At 35.0% G+C, this 14741-nt stretch overlaps 1 pseudogene; it reads left to right on the top strand.

Annotated features, from left to right (window-relative positions):
- The first annotated feature begins 7187 nt into the window (after positions 1-7187).
- Positions 7188-13768, top strand: LOC118851056 (annotated as a pseudogene).
- The last annotated feature ends 973 nt before the right edge of the window (positions 13769-14741 follow it).

Here is a 14741-nt window from a genome sequence, read left to right as displayed (position 1 = left end):
AGGCTGATACTATAAGCAATTTGGGAGAGCAAGGAACAGTTTACCTATCAGATTTATGGGAAAGCAAAGAATTCGTGACACAACAGGAGATAGAGAGCATATCAAAATGCAAAATGGATAATTTTGATTATGTTAAATTGAAATGTTTTGGTATTTAAAAAAAGCCAATGGCAACAAAGATTAGGAGGGAAGCAGACACTTGGGAGAAAATCTTTACAACCAGAGTCTCTGATAAAGGCCTCATCTCTAAAATACATGGGGAACTGAGCCAAATTTATAGGAATACAAGTCATGCCCCAATTGAGAAATGGTCAAAGGATATGAACAGGCAGTTTGCAGAGGAAGAAATTAAAGATATCTATAGGCATATGAAAAAATGCTCCTGTCTTGGGCTGAGAGGCTTGCAGCTCTATTGTGGCCATAGCTGGTACTTCCTCCCTGGGCCTGTTCCTGCTTCAGCATTTCACTCACCCAGCAACCTCCCAGACTGACAAGCTGGCTGGATTCCTCTGCTGTTCCAGGTTGATTTGGTATGGTACCTTTCTATGTATCTGGCCCTCCTTCCCCTCTCAGTCTACTAGTGGCTTCTAATTCTCTCAAATCTGCTCAGATTCACTTTCTTAGATGTATCTGACAGAATTTGTGAAAAAGCTTGGGTAATTAGTTCCTTTCACAGAGCCATCTGGGCTCTGCCCCCAGAGGGAGAAAATTTAAAACCTATGGAGGTGAATGTTGGAAACTAAAAATAAATTAATTATTAAATTGGGGAAAACAAAAGATTCAAAAGGGGAAAAAAGTGAATTTAAAATATCTTGCACCATTGATGCTACTTTTTCTTTTCTTTTTATGTGTGACATTTCCTCTCCCCACATTCCCCCTCCTCCACCACCCCACCTTGTAGCTCATTGATTTTAGAGAATCTTTTTATGAAGATGATGGGCTTTATCACCAAAATTCAAGATGAGGAAATAATTTATCAATTCAAGCCCATCATACACATTTATGAAATTTCTTTAATTATGTCTAGCAACAGATCAAAGGTTCATGTGGGTTGTAAGACTGGCCAAGAGAATGAATGACAAAAAAGACATTTGGCTCTTTTTCTTCTTCACTGTCACCAACCAGATCTAAATTTGCAGACTGTTTTGGGTAATTTTTTGTGTATAAGATATGTAGAAGATAGCTGGAGAATGAGTAAAATAAATTTGGCATTTTCATTTTAAAAAAAGGAATAAATGTAGTTTTACTTAAAATGATAAATAGCATCTATCTAAAATCTCCAGCAAGCATTATTTGTAAACAGGATAAGCTAGAAACACTCCCAATAAGATGAGGGACAGGACAAAAAGCATGTCCATTATTACCATTTTATTCAGTATTATACTAGAAATGTTAGCTTTAGCAATAAGAATAGAAAAAAGTAATTGAAGTAATCAGACTAGGCAAACAAAAAAAACTATAACTCTTTGCAGATGATATGATGGTATGCTTAGAGAATCCTAGAGAATCAACTAAAAGACTACTTGAAATAATTTATAACTTTAGCAAAGTTGCAGGATATAAAATAAACACAGACAAATCTTTGGCCTTTTAAAATATTATTTACAAAGCCCAGTATCAAGAGATAGAAAGGTAATTTGTATTTAAAAAATAACCATTGACCATATAGAATATTTGGGAGACTATCTGCTAAGACAAATTCAGGAACTTTATGAACACAATTACAAAACACTTTTCACACAAATAAAGTCAGATCTAAATAATTGGAAAAAATATCAGTTTCTCGTGGATAGGCTGAACTAATGTAATAAAATTTCAATTCTACCTAAATTAATTTACTTATTCAGCACCATACCAATCAAGCCACCACAAAATAATTTAATAGAGCTAGGAAAAATAACAAAATTCATCTGGAATATCAAGGGAATTAATATAAAGAAATGCAAGGGAAGGTGGCCTAGTCATGCAAGATGTAAAAATTTATTATAAAAAAGCAACCATCAAAACTATCTGGTACCAGCTAAGAAATGGAATAGGTTAGGTATACAATACACAGTATTCATTGACTATAGTAATGTACTGTTTGATAAACCCAAGGACTGCAGCTTCTGGGATAAGTACTCACTATTTGACAAAAGCTTCTGTGAAAACTGGAAAATAATATGGCAGAAACTAGGCACATACCAACAGCTTACACTGTATACCAAGATAAAGTTAAAATGGATATATTATTTAGACATAAAGGGTCATACCTTAAGCAAATTAGGAGAGCAAGGAATAGTTTAGCTGTCAGATCTATGGCAAAGGAAAGAATTTTTGACAAAACAAGAGAGAGAGAACATTATGAAAAGCAAAATGGATACTTTTGATTGCATTAAAATAAAAAAAAGTTATACACAAATAAAACCAATGCAGCCAAAATTAGAAGTGAAGCAGAAAGGTGGTTAAAACTTTTTACAGCCAGAGTTTCTGATAAAGGACTTATTTTTAAAATATATGAACTGAATCAAATTTATAATAATAAAAGTCATTTCCCAATTGATAAATTGTCAAAGGATATAAATGGGTATTTTTTAGAGGAAGAAACAAAAGCTATCCATAGTCATTTGAAAAATGCTCTAAATCACAATTAATAGCATAAATGCAAATTAAAGCAACTCTGAGGTAACACCTCTTAGCTATTAGATTGACTAATATGACAAAAAAGGAAAATTATAAATGTTGGAGATGGTGTGAAAAAAATTGAAGCATTAATGCATTGTTGGTGGAGTTGTGAACTGATTCAACCATTCTGGAGAGCAATTTAGAACTATGCCCAAAGGGCTATAAAATGTGCATACCTTTTGACCCAGCAATACAACTTCTAGGGCCATATCCCAAATAGATCATAAAAAAGGGAAAAGGACCCACATGTACAAAAATATCTTTAGCAATTCTTTTTATGGTGACAAAAAATGAGAAACTGAGGGGAGGTCCATCAAATGGGGAATGGCTGAACAAGTTGTGGTTTGGCAATATAATTGAATACTGATGTGCCATAAGAAATGATGAGGAGGTAGATTTTAGAAAAACCTGGAAAGACTTACATGAACTGATGCTAAGTGAAGTGAGTAGAACTGGGGGAACATTATACACAGTAACAGTAACATTGTGCAGTGACCAACTTTGAGAGATTTAGCTCTTCTCATCAAAATAATCATCTAAGAGAATTGTGATATAGTCATTACAGAAAATGTTATCCACATCTAAAGAAAGTACTATGGGGTTTGAGTGAAGATTGAAATGTACTATTTCTCTCTATTTTTTTCTTTCTCATGTTTTTCCCCCCTTCTGTTCAGATTCTTCTTTCACAACATATCTAATATGGAAATATATTTTTAAATTTGATTATACATGTATGGCCCATATCAGATTGCAATGCTATCTTGGGGGTGGGATAGGGGAGAAAAAAATTAAAACTCAAAATCTTATAAAAGTGAATGTTAAAAACTATGTTTAACTTTAATTGGACAAAATAAAATGCCATTAGGTGGGAAAAAGAATATATATATATATATATATATATATATACATATATATACATATATATATATATATATAATATATATATACATATATATATATATATATATATATATATATATATATATATAATTTCCTTGATTACTAAAAAAACAAACAAACAAAAAAATTCAGAAGAAGCCAAATGGAAAAAAGCAAAAAGGTCCAATGAAGAGAAGAATCCCATAAAATAGAACTTTCCAAATGGAAAAAAAAGATATACAAAAATTCATTGAAAAGAAGAACTCCTTAAAAATCAGAATTGGGCAAATGGAAAAGGAGGTACAAAACTTCAATGAAGAAAATAATTTCTCAAAAATTAGAATTGAATGAGTTGAAACTAATGACTTTATGAGATATTAAGAGGTGATAAGGTAAAACTAAAAGAATGAAAAAAATAATATGAAATATCTCACTGGAAAAACAACTGACCTGGAAAATAGATCCAGAAGTGACAATATAAGAATAGGATGGAGAGAAATACTTAGTAATCATTACTGTGAAAAAATCGACATGTTTCTCTCATAAAGACCTTATTTCTCACATATATAGAGAACTGAGTCAAATCTATAGAAATAAGAGCCATTCCCTAATTGATAAATCATCAAAGGATACTGAACAGGCAGTTTTCAGATGAAATAATCAAAGCAATCTATAATCATATGAAAAAATGGTCTAAATCATTATGGATTAGTGAAATACAAATTAAAACAATTCTTAGGTACCCCCCATAGGATTGGATAACATGACAGAAAACAAAAATGACAAATGTTGGAGAGGTGTGGGAAAATTGACACACTAATGCACTGCTGATGAAGACAATACTTATTCAACTATTCTGTAGAGCACTTGGAAACTATGCCTAAAAGGCATTAAAAAGCATGTATACCAAATGACCAAGCAATACCACTACTAGGTCTGTATTCTAAAGACATATAAAACAAGAAAAAGGACCTATATGTACAAATAAATATTTATAGCATCTTTTTTTAGTGGTGTCAAAGAATTGGAAATTGAGGGGATGTCCTTCAACTGAGGAACATTTGATTAAGTTGTTCTTTATAATTGTAATGGAATACTATTGTGCTGTGAGAAAAGATGAACTGGAAAGACTTGCCTGAACTGATGCAAAGTGAAATGAGCAGACCCAGGACAACATTATATATAGTAACAGCAATATTGCATGATGATCAACTGTGAATGACTTACCTGTTTTAGCGATACAATGATCTCAGACAATTCCAAAGGACTTATGAAAAATGCTATCTATATCCAGGGAAAGAACTGATAGATTCTGAATGCATATCGAAACATAAATTTTCTTTTTCTTTTTTTCCAGGTTTCTTGTCTGTGTTTTCTTGTATAACATGACCAACATGAAAATATCTTTAGCAGGACTGCACATGCATGATCCATATGAAATTGCTTGTCTTCTCAAAAAGAGAGAGAGGGGGGAGTGAAGAAAAGAGAAAATTTCAAATTGAAAAAAAAATGAATGATAAAAAGTGTTTTTACATGTAACTGGCAAAAATAATCTTAAATCTGAAAAAAAATTAAAAATGAATCAAGAATTTTAAAATAGTTTAAAACAATATTATAAATTTAGTGAGAGTATTAGGGTAAAGAACTGAAAATAAATGGTAGCTTCGAAGGAAAGGCTTAGAGATAGAATTCACAGATAAGAATGAGAGGACTAAAATGTTTCCCAAGTAGCAGTCTTTTGGAAAAAGTAGAGTGGACCAAATGGAAGTTAATAAATCTGTGAACCAGCATGAAGTATTAAATCTAAGGCAAAACACAGAAAAAAATAGAAATATGACAAATCAATGGAACTGGGAAAGAGATTGAAGAGAAATAATTTAAGAATCACTTGACTGAATGGGGGAGGGGGAAGGAGGGAGCAAGGGAGGAGATTTGGTATTCAATTTTTTAAATGAATGTTGAAAATTGGTTTTACATGTAATTGAGAATAACAAAAATATTAATTAATAATTTTTTTAAAAAATAATCATTGGACTGCTTAAAATCTATGACCTAATTTTTGAAAATCCTAAATATCACATTTCAAGGAATCATGAGACCAAATTATCCAGACTTTTTAGAGAAGAAAAAAAAATGAAAGTAGAATCCAATGATTACATGAAATAATCTCTAAAATGTGAACTTCCAAAAATTTTATAGCCGAAATCTAGAACTTTCAGGTAAAATTAAAAGTACTACAAGAAGTCAAAAAGGGAGCTAAAGTACCAATGTGCCACATTTAGGACTCCACAAACCAAAAATGTATAAGTAGCTAGCACTCTAAAGGATTTGAAAGGTTGGAGTATACTATTTTAAAAGGCAAAAGGTATAGGTAAACAAATAATAATTATTAACAGAAAAAAACTTAATGTAATTCCACTGTGTCAAAACCAGTATGGATCTGAAGTAAAACAGAGGACTTCTAAGCATTCCAGAGCTGAGTAAATCTCTGAAAGACAAATACAGAGTTGGAAAAGGAAACACAAAACAATATATATGTGTGAGCAAATGAAAAGTATTATCCCATTCTAATAGGAAGAAATGAAATCTCTCCTCTAAGAACCCTAAAAACATCAAGGCTCATCAAGGGAGTTAATAAGGAAGAGGGCCTGGAATATTTATTCCCTTAAAAAGATTTTAGAGCTCAGCTGAGCTTTTCCAAAAGGACCTCCAAAGAACTTTAAAACAACATCTCAAATCAAATCCTGGAATATCAGAGCCAATAAAAAGTCAGGGTAAGATACTCTTCAAGCCCCAGATAAGCAACATTAATGGGAGAGATCTGTAACAATGGGGATAGAGGATGGCCAGGAGCTCATGAGGATGTAACTCCATTGGTGGGACTTCGGACTGGTGACAGAAGAAACAGGAATTTCAGGAACTTCAGAAACTCTCATGCCAGAAATGGTGAGGTGACCTGGCAAGTGGACAGAAAGAGATTATAGGGGATCCTTGAGCTAGCTGCAGGATCAGGAACAGATGCTGTCTGGCAATTGCATTGATTATTTCCACTTCTTAGTCATAGTTCAAGGGCAGAGAAGAGAACTGTCAGTCAAGATAGCAGTAGTATTGCCTTTGGTCATAAGGGACTAGGGACTCTAAGGAACTGTATTACCTATGATCGCAAAGGATGAGTATCATGCCCTGAGGAGTACTATCATATCCTGAGGAGCAGTATCTTTTCTGGTCCAGAGGGAGTATGAACCTAAGAAGCAGTATCAATTGTAATCCTAAGGAATCAGGGATCTTTCCTGGGTGAAGACCATAGCTCAGACTAGGAGATCAATGGCCACACCACTTCCCAGATCACACCACCTAGGAAGCACAAAAACCTTCTAAACACCCATAGCTAGCTCTGAAAACAGCAGGGCAAAAAAGCCTGAAGATTGAGATAGTGCTCATACTCCTCCCACCCATGTTGGGAACAGAATCCGACTTTACCTTGAAGTCCAAAGTCAAGAAAAAGTATAGAAAATTTAGCAAATAATGAAAAAGAACCTGACCATAAAAATTACTCTGGTGACAGGGAAGATGAAGATAGAATCTCAGAAGATGACAATGATGTCAAAACAGCTACAAGCAAATCCTCCTAGGGGGAAAAGTGAATTGGACACAATCAAAAACACTTACTTGAAGAACTAAAAATATTTTAAAAATCAAATATGAATATCAGAGGAAAAATTAGTTAACAACAGGAGAGCAATGGCAGAAAATTATAAAAAAAGAACAATCAACAGATTAGTAAAAGAGACAGAAAAATTAATGAAGAAAATAACACCTTTAAGAGCAGAATTGGCCAACTATAAAAAAAGATACAAAATTACATTGATGAAAATAAATATGTGTGAGACCAAAGGTCTCCCAAACTGTGCATACTCTTTTAACTATCAATTACACTACAAGGTCTGTAGGCCAAACAGATACTTAAAAAGGGGGAAAGTACTTATTGGTACAAAAATATCTATATTATAATATTCATTTGAGGTGGCAAGGAATTGGAAATTTAGGGGATTCCCATCAATTGGGTAGTGCCTGAATGAAGTATGGTACATGATTATAATGCAATACTACATTGCTACAAGAAAAGCTGTAGAAGATAATTGCAGAAAAACCTGGAAAGATTTTCATGAATTAATTCAGAGCAAAGTGAGCAAATCTAGGAGGACATTGTACATAGTAACAGCAATATTGCCTGGTTATCAATTGTGAATTACTTATCTATTCTCAGAAATGAAATGATCCAAGAAACTGCAAAGGGCATGAGGAAAAATGCTATTAACAGCAGATTGAAGCCTACTATTATGACATGATTTTAAATGTTTTTAACCTATTTTTTTCTTTCAAAAGACTAATATAGAAATGTTTTGCATGATTGTACATGTATAACATACATCAAATTTCTTACCATCTCAGGCAGGGGAATAAGAGGAAAGGAGAGAATTTGGAACTCAGTATTTAAAAAATGTTAAAAGGTATTTTATGTGCAATTGCGAAAAAGAAAATATTCTTAAAAATAAAGTTAAAACTTAAAAAAACAGAATTGGGCAAACTGAAGCTAAGAACTCCATGAGACATCAAGAAACAGCAAGATAGAGGCAAAATAACAAAAGATAAAAGAAAAACATTAAATATCTCATTGGAAAACAACTGACTATGACAAGAATTGAAGAAAGATAAATTAAGAATTACTGGACTGCCTGAAATCTGTGATAAGAAAGATCCTAGACATCATATTTCAACAGAAAATAAAGGAGCTTTAGCAAAGTGGGAGGATATAAAATAAAAATCCACATTAATCATAGGTATTTCTATATATTACTAAAAAAGTCCAGCAGGAAGAGATAGAAAGAGAAATTTCACTTAAAATAATCATCTACAGGGACATCTATGTGGCACAGTGAGTAGAGCACCGGCCCTGGAGTGAGGAGGACCTGAGTTCAAATCTGGCCTCAGACATTTGACATACTAGCTGTGTGACTTTGTGCAAGTCACTTAACTCCAATTGCCCTTCTTTCCCCCTCAAAAAACCAAACAAACAAAAGCAAAGAAAGAAAATAAAATAATCACATACAATATAAAATAACTTGGGATTCTACCTGCCAAGACAAACTCAGGTACTATATGAATATGATTACAAAACAATTTTCCTACAAAGATCTAAACAACTGGAGAAATATTCATTGCTTATGGGTAGGCCAGAGCACTATAAAAATGTCAGTTGGACCTGAGTTAATTTATTTATTCAAAGGCATACCAAACTAACAAAGAGCTATTTTATAAAGCTGGAAAAAATGGCAACAAAATTCACCTGGAAGAACAGAAGATCAAGATATCAAGAGAAGCAGCAAAAAATGTGAAGGAACCCTAGTTGTAGCAGATTATGTGAGGCTGCTAGATTATGAAGGGCTTCAAATGCCAAATATATTTGATATTTAATCCTGTAGGTAATAGGGAGCTACTGGAGTTTATTAAGTAGAAAGGGTAACATGGCTGGCCCTACACTTTAAGAAAATAACTTTGGTGACTGAATGGAGGATTTTTTTTGAAGTGGCAAGAGATTTTAGCCAAGCAGATACACAAGTAGGCTATTATAATAATTCAGACATGAGGTTGTAAGTGCCCACAACAAAGTGGTGGCACTATCAGAGAATAGATGCTGAAAAGTGAACACAACAGGTGTTGGCAACAAAATGGATATTGGGGTAAAAGATAATGAGGAGCTAAGAATGACACCAAAGTTGTGACCCTCTAGAACTGGGAAGATGTTTCCCTTTACAGTGATTAGGAAGGTAGGAGAGGAGAGAATTCAGGGGGAAATATAATGAGTTCAGTTTTGGGCATGTTGAGTTGAATATGTTGAATTGACTTCCAGTTTGAGATGTCTAAAAGTCAGTTGGAGATTTGAGATTGGAGGTCAACAGAGAAGTTAGAGAAGGACAGAGAGATTTGAGAACCATCAGCAAGGATGGTATTTAAATCCATGGGGACCGATGGGATCACTAAGTTTAGTAGTATAGAGATTAGAAAGAAAAGCGCCCAGGACAAAACTCTGTGGGACATCTTGGGTTAGAAGGTGTGATCTGAATTAGTATGCAGCAAAGGAGACTGAAAAGGAGTGGTTTGACAGGTAAGAGGAGAACCAGGAGAGAGTGGTTTCCTGAAAACCTAAAGAGAAGAGAGTATCAAAGAGGAAAGTGTGATCAGCAGTTGGAGAGAGGTATAGAAGGAAAGAGGATTTAGAAAAGGCCATTGCATCTGGCAATGAAGAAATAATTGGTAAATTTGGATAAAACATTTTTGGAGGAATGATGAGGTTGAAGACCAGATTGTGCCAGGTCATGCCAACTATGCATTTCCCCATTACTTTATGGCTGACCTGCAAATTAAGACCTTTGGAAACTGTGGTATTCCACATTTCTCAGTGGTGTAGCATAACTAGAAGAATATGATATATAAAATTTGTTCTGGAATAATACATTGCACTTAAAGGCAGACTATTTCACAACATCAATTCTACCTGTCAAAATTCATTCCAAATCAGAACAACAGATGGAAACTTGTAATTGTTGGATTTTTTTTTAAAACAGAATTAGAAATTCTGGATTTGAACCCCCGACTCTGTAGTATGTGACATAAGACTTGTTTGGGCACCATTTGTTGACTGATGACATTAGACTACTTTTCCAGGTCCCTTCAAGCTCCAAATTTTATGATAGATCGTGTTCATTTTCCAAAACCTTCAAGTACACCCTTCAAGTACAACCCTGGGTTGGAAGCTTCTGCTCTGACTTGCCTGTAAGGCTTTATGCGTAAAAATAAAAGCAGTCACATGACTTTAGGTAGGAGGAAATATCCTAGAGATTTAAGCAAGAAAGTGTTAAGGTTAGGGACTGGGAGACTTGTGTCTTCTTTCTCTTTCAGAGAGAGGCAAAATAGCTTAGAAAGTACCAGTTACCTTTTACATAGAGTTTGATCTTGAGAAACTCAGTCATGGAGATTAACAGAAAAAGTGAATATAACAGATTACCTTTTCATGATGGCAAAAATATAGTTTTCATATTCCTATAGCTTAAAAATAGCTGAACAGATTTTCCTTAAGCTTTAGCAGAAAATCACCTTGGGACTGAAAGGAAGCATAGAAATGTTAAGCTGAAAAAAAGAATTTTTTCTGAAGTTTATGAGCCAGTGAAAATAGGAAATTATAAAGATAAATGTCCTGCAATATCATTCGCTATCTCAAATATGCATCCAAACATAGATATGTTTGATATATATGTCTATAATCACACATAAAATGGTGTAACTCATTTACAGTGAATCCCCAAGTCTCCACTAGTGGAAAATTGCATTCAGTGGAAATGCTTTAAACACAAATTGGAGAAGCCATCAAGGCTAGTGCAAATGGTTTATGTGACCAGTAAACTGATATATATATATATATATATGTACATATATATATATATATACACACACACACACACACACACACACACCCATACACACACAAGTATAAGTATCCAACAAAAAATAGACCAAAATTCATGCTTCTGAATCAAAATTTATATAAGTTTAATTGATTAAATTAGAACCAAAAACTCTAAATTAATGTCATCAGTATGCCTCATGCATACCAGGATATACACTATTGAAAAGCAGTTTTCACTGTTTAGCAAGTGGTTCATACACTGTTGTGATCTATATTAGGAAATCAGATAAGTGTAAAGCCAGGCAGAATGTCACATTTTGAAACTACAGTTAATATGGACTAGTAGAAGAAATATTATACGTGGAATCAGATGGACCAGATTCAAGTTCTAGTTCTGTTACTAGTTTTATAAATGTAGTGAGTCATTTAATCTCTCTAGGATGATAATTCTTTTTCTATGAAATAAAAGTAATAATTTGTACTAGCTACTCAGAAGATGGTCATGAAGAGAGTAGATTAGGGAAGTAAGAACTAACCTTGTGGCAATTCTGATGTTACTAATTCTGTATACTATATAAATTCATATAAATATTATTACTAGCATTAATAATAATAACTATTATAACACAAAGGTATTAAAGCCATGTTATCTTGCCCTACTATTTTTAATCACATGATTGTTTTTGGCTAGGAAGATAAACCAAAATTTAAAGCTAGGCTACTTAGTTATCCTTAAAAATCTTCCCCACCCCCTCACCAAAGTCTTTCATCACCAGCCCTGGACAATGCTGGGCATTATAATACTACCATTACTCCTATGTCATTTATTTAATCCAATTGTATTGAACATTGAATGTGTAGTAATAACATATGGGATGCCCTAAGATAGTTTTCTGAAGAATGAATTAAATTTTGTCACCCTACCTGCTCACTCCATGAATAGTTTATATGACTAATGTCATGTAATACATTTGATTCAATTAAAAAAGGAGATATTAAGAAAAATCTTGGTTCAATCGTGGATGCCTTAATCTCATATTTTATGCCATTTCAAGAATAACAGTCATCACCAATAACTGTGGCCTACTTGTGTTCACTAATATGTTTCTTAAATGCCTTCGAGACTACTTGAAATTTGGATGCTCTGCATACTGTTGTTTCATGGTTCTCAGTCATATTCTATTACTGTAAGATGTTGGTATTATAAAGATGGATTTCTCTATTTAGGATATTTAAAAATTTCTCAAAAAACTATACCATTTATAAAATCTAATCTATTGCTCTCTCCCTTCCTTTCAGCTGTGCTCCTAAGGGATTATCCATTGCAGTGTAGGAAACATGTATTTATGGACTATTTCAGTTTATTGCCCATGCAACTATGTGTCTGAATAACAGGTATTCTTCATTTGATGAAGTCAATGTAATTTTTGTAAATGAGACATACACATGGTACATATTACATTATGATTCCAAATAACTCATGCCAGAGGAATCTCTAGGCAGTAAGAGAAAAGTGACTAATTTGCTATATAGTCAACTATTATCATGCCACTGTAGTTAGGAGTTGGGAAGGACAGTGGAAGAGGAGGACAAAGAAAAGGAGGAGGAGGTTAATGACTTTAAATTACTTTTAGTAGAATCCATGAGCTGCAGCTACTGGAATTTGGAGAGTTTGGACTCCTCCATCATCACAATTAGAAACTGACAGGTTTTTTGGGGGGTAATATCTGGTTTTTGGTCAGTGCTAAAAGCCAGTTCCTTCGGCCACAACTTTTGGAGAGAGTGGTGAGCATGTCCATCCTCTGCCCAGTGTGTACTGTCAGACTGACCTCACTTAAGTGGCCATAGATTTGATTGGTCTTTGTGCCTTTTTCAAGCTTGCTGTAATCAGTACAGTCTGATCTGAACACAGAAACACCTGAGGAATCTCAACATCTTTCATGTGATTTCTCTTCCATTTTTGATCTTTGCAGAATATGTGCATTCTTGCCATGCCTTGCTTGATGTAGAAAACCAATTGGCTGCTGAGTAGTTATCTCTGCACTTTCATTTACATGGGAATCTAGTATGAGCTTAATACAAGCTTTGGAAAAATCTTTTGGAGGAGAGTCTTTAAGGATACTTTTTAGTCTACTAAAATAATTGCTTTAAAGTATATCAACAAACAATAAATACAGTTTCATGACAGAAAATATGTTCATCTTTTCCACAAAGAAAAAGAGGTTGCCAAAAAGAAAAAAAAATGAGGACCTGAACATTGACAAGTTAACCTTGGATGTTCTCAATAAACTCAATGATTGCTGGTGTCAGGACTAAAACCCTCCATCTGACCTACTGCTAAATGAGGAAGAACTCCAACCCTTTCTCTACCCAGAACACAGCAGGGGCATGCTGAAGCTTATGGTCAAGGAAATTGTCTTAGACTTGGAGCAGGATGGTGATAAGAAGATAGTTTTGTCTGAGTTCATTTCCATACATGCAGGGACAGTTCAAAACTAGCAGGTCTGGGACATTGATAATGACTAAGTGAAAGATATAAAGAAGGATTTCAAAGAAGCAAATGATATTAACCATGATGGGATTGCCACCATGGACACCATGAATGAATACAATACTCTCAATGAAACCAAGCATTTAATAGCAGTGACCAATGAGAAGCAAAGCCATCACCTCAACATGGAAGAGATCCTGAAATAAAGCAAATACTTTATGTGGAGCAATTTAGTGTGCTATACCTGGAACATCCACAAAGATTTCTGAGGTCTCCTCCCTTCCATGAAGCTCTCAGCACCTTCTCACTCCTCAATTCCTGCTCCTGTCTCACTGATGAGAGGATAGAATTCTCTTGCTGTTATTTGTGTTGTGTGTCCATGTGTATATTAGGAAGGCAGAATTTATGATTTCAAAGAGAATCTCATATGTGCCTAAAAGGTCCGGAACCACAGGATATAAGGAATTCTCTAGGCAGAAGGCAGGAGAACTAAAGCATGTATTTACACTCCACAGTAACAATCCCACAAACCAGCGTCCCCATTTTGATATTTTCATCAAAAGCTTCCAGGCCCAATAACTCCGCCTCACAAGAGTAACTAGGAGGCCACAGAGAAGCGAGATGGTATAAGGCAAAATTGTATACATGCTTCCCCTCTATGGTAAGAAGATTACCCACTAGCCTCTAGTCAGCTCTGCTACCGGCAGCTCAGCTTCGGCTGTAGGCATCTCTGGCTCCAACCGGAAAAGGAAAGGAGGATCTTCAAGCTGTCCTCTCCCCTCTTATAGAGTTTTTGACATCATCAAGCGCCACCTGAACGACCAGGGCCGATTGGTTCTTGACTTGGCCCCTCCCCCAGCGTAGACCACGTTAACACACCTCCCCTCAGCCAGCGCCACGACTCATCACACAGGAAGCTCTGGTCCTGCCCTGGAAGAGCAAGCCCCAGCGTCCAGCGAAGCTCAACGAGGCAAGCTGAGTCATTCAAAGAAAACAAAGTCCATTCTGGCTACAATGTGTGCATGCACTCATGTTGTTTTGAGACATAGAACCAGTAACTGCAGACATTTTCTTCCTTTATGCTGCAGCCCGTCCCGGGTCAGCAGTGGAGTGGTCACTTGGAATGGTTTTCTCAGAGCCAACCATCATCTTCTCAACAGACTCCTCCTTTGCCTTATGACACACACTTGTGAAATAGCTGAGTGGATTGGGGGTGGGCCTGGGGGTTTCTCCATGGTTTAG

The sequence above is a fragment of the Trichosurus vulpecula genome, chromosome 5, assembly GCF_011100635.1.
Source record: "Trichosurus vulpecula isolate mTriVul1 chromosome 5, mTriVul1.pri, whole genome shotgun sequence".
NCBI classification, from domain to species: domain Eukaryota; kingdom Metazoa; phylum Chordata; class Mammalia; order Diprotodontia; family Phalangeridae; genus Trichosurus; species Trichosurus vulpecula.
Note: the sequence above shows the minus strand (reverse complement) of the source record. Positions and strands in the feature narration are given on the sequence as shown.